This window comes from Cetorhinus maximus, chromosome 20 (assembly GCF_964194155.1).
Source record: "Cetorhinus maximus chromosome 20, sCetMax3.hap1.1, whole genome shotgun sequence".
NCBI classification, from domain to species: domain Eukaryota; kingdom Metazoa; phylum Chordata; class Chondrichthyes; order Lamniformes; family Cetorhinidae; genus Cetorhinus; species Cetorhinus maximus.
In genome coordinates, this window is record NC_135898.1 from 30,806,277 (window position 1) to 30,812,276 (window position 6,000).

Here is a 6,000-nt window from a genome sequence, read left to right on the forward strand (position 1 = left end):
CCCTATCAAATGCCTTTTGGAAATCCAAATATATTACATCTACTTGTTCCCCCTTATCTATCCTGTTTGTTACCTCCTCAAAGAATTCTAATAAATTTGTCAGGCATGATTTCCCTTTCATGAAACCATGTAATCTTCATGTGGTTTGGGAAAATCAAAGTGGCAATGGTAGCCACGAGCAAAAATTCGGGACAGCCTAGCACCAGGGAGGCAACAGGCCATCCTGGATTCACATCTGTGGCTGCAGAAATGCCTGTCTATTCCCCAAACTATTGAATCACCTATCATTATTTCACTTCCCTGCACCCCCCTTTACTGGTGAGCCACCCGTGGTGCCATGGACGTGGCTCTGGCTGCACTCCCCAGATGAACCATCAATCTTATCAGTATTCAGAACTGAATATGCACTCAGGGGACTCCTGCACTCCCTGACTGTGTTTCTTTTTGACCGTCTGGTGGTGTCCCATTTTCTCTCTCCCTGCATACCCTTAAGCTGCAGGATGACCACATCTATAAACATGTTATCCACAAAAGCCCTCAATCTCATGGATGTGACACTCAGATCTGACGCCAGCTGCTGCTCAAGTTCTGAAATCCGGAGCTCAAGCTGCTGCAACTGATGACACTTTCTGCACAAATGGTTATCCAGGACATGGGAAGTGTCCTGGAGTTCCCACATAGCACAGGATGTGCACCCTAGAGGTTGAAGCAGCCCTACCATTCCTTTTTCTGTTACTTAATAACCTTGCTACTGATAATAAACCTTGCAACTGCTAATGAACCTTTACCAATACTAGTAAAGCTTATTAATACTGTTAAACCTTACTAATCTGTAATACACCTTGCAAGTAGTAATAAACCTAACTTTCTAAAAAGAAGGGTCAGATTCACCAGTTTATTCCCTGGCATTTAATTTAGGTAAGATAAATAGGAAATACTCATCAGTTAATCACCTACCTGCTTCTCTGTGATTTCACACCTCGACTTTTCTTTCTCCACATGGGCTCTGAAGCTAGGCATTCCACAGCCCTGCTCTTCCCCGCCCACCCCACCACACTGTGTCTGCGAAGACTCTTGCACTCTCTCTCTCTCTCTCTCTCTCTCTCTCTCTCTCTCTCACTCACTCCCTTAAGCGCAACTGTGTCTCTGGAGTCTCACATGGTCTCTCATTCCTTTAAGCCCTGCTGTGTCTCCAAAGTCTCTCGTGCTGTCTCTCTCTCGTTCCTTTCAGCCCTGCTGTGCCTCCAGACTTTCATGCTTTCTCTCACTCCTGTAAGCCCTGCTGTGTCTCCCTATATCTATCCATGCTAATATATCAGCCTAACATCATGGGCTCTTTTCTTGTGTAGCAACCTTTTGTGGCACTTTATCAAATGCCTTTTGGAAATCTGAATACACTACATCTACTGGTTCCCCTTTATCCACCCTGCTTGTCACAACCTCAAAGAACTCTAGTAAATTTGTCAAACACAATTTCCCTTTCATAAAACCATGTTGACTCTGCCTGGTAGTATTATGATTTTCAAAATTTCCTGCTATAACCTCCTTAATAATGGATTCTAGCAATTTTCCAATGACAGACATTAGGCTAACTGGCCAAATGTTTCCTGCGTTCTGTCTCCCTGCTTTCTTGAATAGAGGTGTTACATTTGTAGTTTTCCAATCACTGGGGCTTTTTCAAAATATAGGGAATTTTGGAAGATTATAACCAATGCCTCTACTTTCTCTGCAGCCACTTCCTTAACACCCTAGAATGCTGCTCCTGGCATGCCCTCCTGCACTCTTCATTGAACCAGGGTTGATCCCCTGGCTTGATGGTAATGGTAGAGTTGGGGATATACCCAGCCATGAGGTTACAGATTGTGGTTGAGTACAATTCTGCTGCTGCTGATGGCCCACAGCGCCTCATGGATGCCCAGTCTTGAGTTGCTAGATCTGTTTGAAATCTATCCCATTTCACACGGTAATAGAGCCACACAACACAATGGAGGGTATCCTCAATGTGAAGATGGGACCTTGTCACTCCTACCGATACTGTCATGGACAGATGCATCTCCGGCAGGCAAGTTGGTGAGGATGAGGTCAAGTATGTTTCTCCCTCTTGTTGTTTCTGCCACCACCACAGCCTAGCAGCTATGTCCTTTAGGACTCGGTCAGCTCGGTCTGTGGTGGTGCTACCGAGCCAGTCTTGGTGATGGACATTGAAGTTCCCCACCCAGATTACTTCTGTGACCTTACCACCCTCCGTGCTTCCTCCAAGTGGTGTTCAACATGGAGGAGCACAGATTCATCAGCTGAGCAGGGACGGCACACGGCAATCAGCAGGATGTTTCCTTGCCCCGGTTTGACCTGATGCTGTGAGACATCATGGGGTCCGAAGTCGCTGCTGAGGACTCCCAGGGCAACTCCCTCCCAACTGTATATCACTGTGCTGCCACCTCTGCTGGGTCTGTCCTGCTGGTGGGACAGGGCATACCTGGGGATTGTGATGGTGATGGTTGTGTCTGGGATATTATCTGTAAGGTATGATTCCGTGAGTATGACAGGCTGTTGCTTGACTAGCCTGTAAGACAGCTCTCCCAATTTTGGGTGAGTTTGCCATTGTTGTTTCTGGTGCCCAGGTCAATGTTGAGGCTCCGGCCTTCCTTACTGACTTGTTTTTAGCAGTTTGTCTTTAATGGCTTGCAGTTTAGAGTCAAACCAGGTAAGGGCGGCAGATTTGATGAGCCAAATAGGTTTTAACACCTATCGTTTCATGATCATCATTAGACTTTTAATTCTAGATTTTTATTTGTGATTTCCACCATCTGCCATGGTGGGGTTCGAACCCAGGTCCTCTGGGTCTCTGGATTACTTGTCCAGTGACAAAACCATTACGCCACCGCCTGCAAAATGTTTCATTACACTTTACCAGGTCCAGGTAGGTTCAAGAACATATTATTCTAAGAAACTGTCCCAAATACACCTTTTGAGTTGGTCCCCCAGGCTACCTATGCCAATTTGCTCCCTCACGCTCCTTTAAGCACCGCTCTGTCTCCAAAGTCTCTTGTGCACTCTCTCACTTTTTAAGCCCCGCTTTGCCAATTTAATTTGTTCAATTGATGTGAAGATTAAAGTCACCCATGATTATTGTAGTACCTCTCTTGCATGCGCCCATTATTTCTTGATGTATACTCTGCCCCTCTGTGTAGCTACTGTTAAGGCTCCTATGCTACTCCCACCAGTGACTCCTTTCCTTTGCTATTTCTCATCTCCATCCAAACTGATTCTACAACTTGATCTTCTAATCCAAGATCATTTCTCACTTTTAATTTGATTTCATCCTTTATTAACAGAGCTACCCCAAATCCTTTTCCTTTCCTCCTGTCCTTCAGTAACGTCAAGTGCCCTTGAATATTCAGGTCCCAGCCTTGGTCACCTTGCAATCATGTCTCTGTAATGGCTATCACATCATACTCATTTATTTCTAATTGTGCTATCAATTCATCCATCTTGTTATGAATATTGCAAGCATTCAAGCCTTTAATTATGTCTTTTTACCATTTTTGCTTACTCTGATCTTATTTGCTGGTGCACTGATGTTTGTGTACTCTGTCCCTTCCTGTCACACTCTGCTTATTACCTGTATCGCTACTCTGCACTATTGTCTTGTCCTTTCTCTCTAACTCTACAAATCTCCCCTCATGTGAACAGTCCCCCCCCACCGCCCTCCCCCCCCTCCACTATTTAGCTTAAAGCCCTCTTTACAGCCCTAGTTATATAAATAGCCATTACTTTGGTCCCAGTGCAGTTCAGGTGAAGGCCATCCCTGCAGAGAAGCTCCCTCTTTCCCCAGTAATGATGCCCCATGGCCTCTTGAATTGAAACCCATTTCTTCCACATGAACATTTGAGCCATGCATCCAGCTCTTTGATCTTATATACCCACTGCCAATTTGCTTGTAGCTGAGGTAGTAATCGAGAGATTCCTATCTTTGTGGATCTGCTCCTACTCCCCCAGCAGAACCTTTTTCTTATCTTACCTATATCATTGTTAGCCACATGGACCATGACAACTGGATCCCGTCCCTCCCGCTCCAAGTTCCTCTCCAGCCCTCAGGAGATGTTCTAAGCCCCAGCTCTGGGTAGGCAACATAGTCTTCAGGGTTTTTGCTCTTGGCTGCACAGCACCGTACCTATCCCTTTAACTATACTGTCCCCTATTACCACTAAATTCTTTTTAACTCTCCGCACTTGAATGCTTAATGCACCATGGTGCCATGGTCAGTTTGCTCATCCTCCCAGCAATCCCTGATCTCAACCACACAAGCTGCAGGAACTCGACCTGTTGGACAACTGCAAGGCCTGAGGCTCATCCAGTGCTACCCTTCTGGATCCACAGACCCTCCTCATTCACATTCCCTGACCACAGACTAAATTTGAAGTACCTAGCCTAAGGGATGTGACTGCCTCCTGGAACTAAGTGTCCAGGTAAATTTGCCCCTCCCTGCTGCATCACAATGTCCAAAGCTCAGACTCCAGCTCATCAACTTGAAGCTGAAATTTCTTGAGCTGCGGACACGTACTGCGGATGTGGTAGCTGTGGATCACACTGTGTCCAGCAACTCCCTCCACCGAACCCCCCTCCGCATGTTACAGCTGCTACATATCACCTGCCCTGCCATCTTTGATGTACCTTATTTAACTAGTTAAGATTAGGAATATTACACAACAATTATTTGTAGTCATACAGAATCACAGAATAACACAGTGCAAAAGAGGCCCTTCAGCCCATCGAGTCCGCACCGACACGTGAGAAACACCTGACCTACTTACCTAATCCCATTTACCAGCACTTGGCCCATAGCCTTGAATGTTATGATGTGCCAAGGGCTCATCCAGGCACTTTTTAAAGGATGTGAGGCAACCCGCCTCCACCACTCTCCCAAGCAGCACCTTCCAGACCGTCACCACCCTCTGGGTAAAAAAGATTTTCCTCACATCCTCCATAAACCTCCTGCCCCTCACCTTGAACTTATGTCCCCTTGTGACTGACCCTTCAGCTAAGGGGAACAGCTGCTCCCTATCCACCCTGTCCATGCCCCTCATAATCTTGTACACCTCGATCAGGTCGCTTCTCAGTCTTCTCTGCTCCAACGAAAACAACCCAAGTCTATCCAACCTCTCTTCATAACTTAAATGTTTCATCCCAGGCAACATCCTGGTGAATTTCCTCTGCATCCCCTCCAATGCAATCACATCTTTCCTACAATATGGCGACCAGAACTGCACACAGTACTCCAGCTGTGGCCACACCAAGGTTCTATACAACTCCAACATGACCTCCCTACTTTTGTAATCTAATTCTCGATTGATAAAGGCAAGAGTCCCAAATGCCTTTCTCACCACCCCACTAACATGCCCCTCCACCTTCAGAGTTCTATGGACACACACGCCAAGGTCTCTTTGTTCCTCAGAACTTCCTAGTGACATGCTGTTCATTGAATACTTCCTTGTCAAATTACTCCTTCCAAAGTGTTTCACCTCACACTTTTCAGGGTTAAATTCCATCTACCCCTTATCTGCCCATTTTACCATCCCGTCTATATCTTCCTGTATTCCAAGACACTCAACCTCAATGTTAACCACCCAGCCAATCTTTGTGACATCCGCAAACTTACTTATCCTACCCCCAACATAGTCATCGATGTTGTTTATATAAATGACAAATAATAGGGGACCCAGCACAGATCCCTGTGGTACACCACTGGACACTGACTTCCAGTCACTAAAGCATCCTTCTGTCATCACCATCTCTCCTACAACTAAGCCAATTTTGAATCCACCTTATCAAATTCCCTGTATCCCATGTGCATTTGCCTTCTTTATAAGTCTCCCATGTGGGACCTTGTCAAAGGCTTTGCTGAAATCCATATAAACTACATCAACTGCACTACCCTCATCTACACACCTGGTCACCTCCTCAAAAAATTCAATCAAACTTGTTAGTCATGTCCTCCCT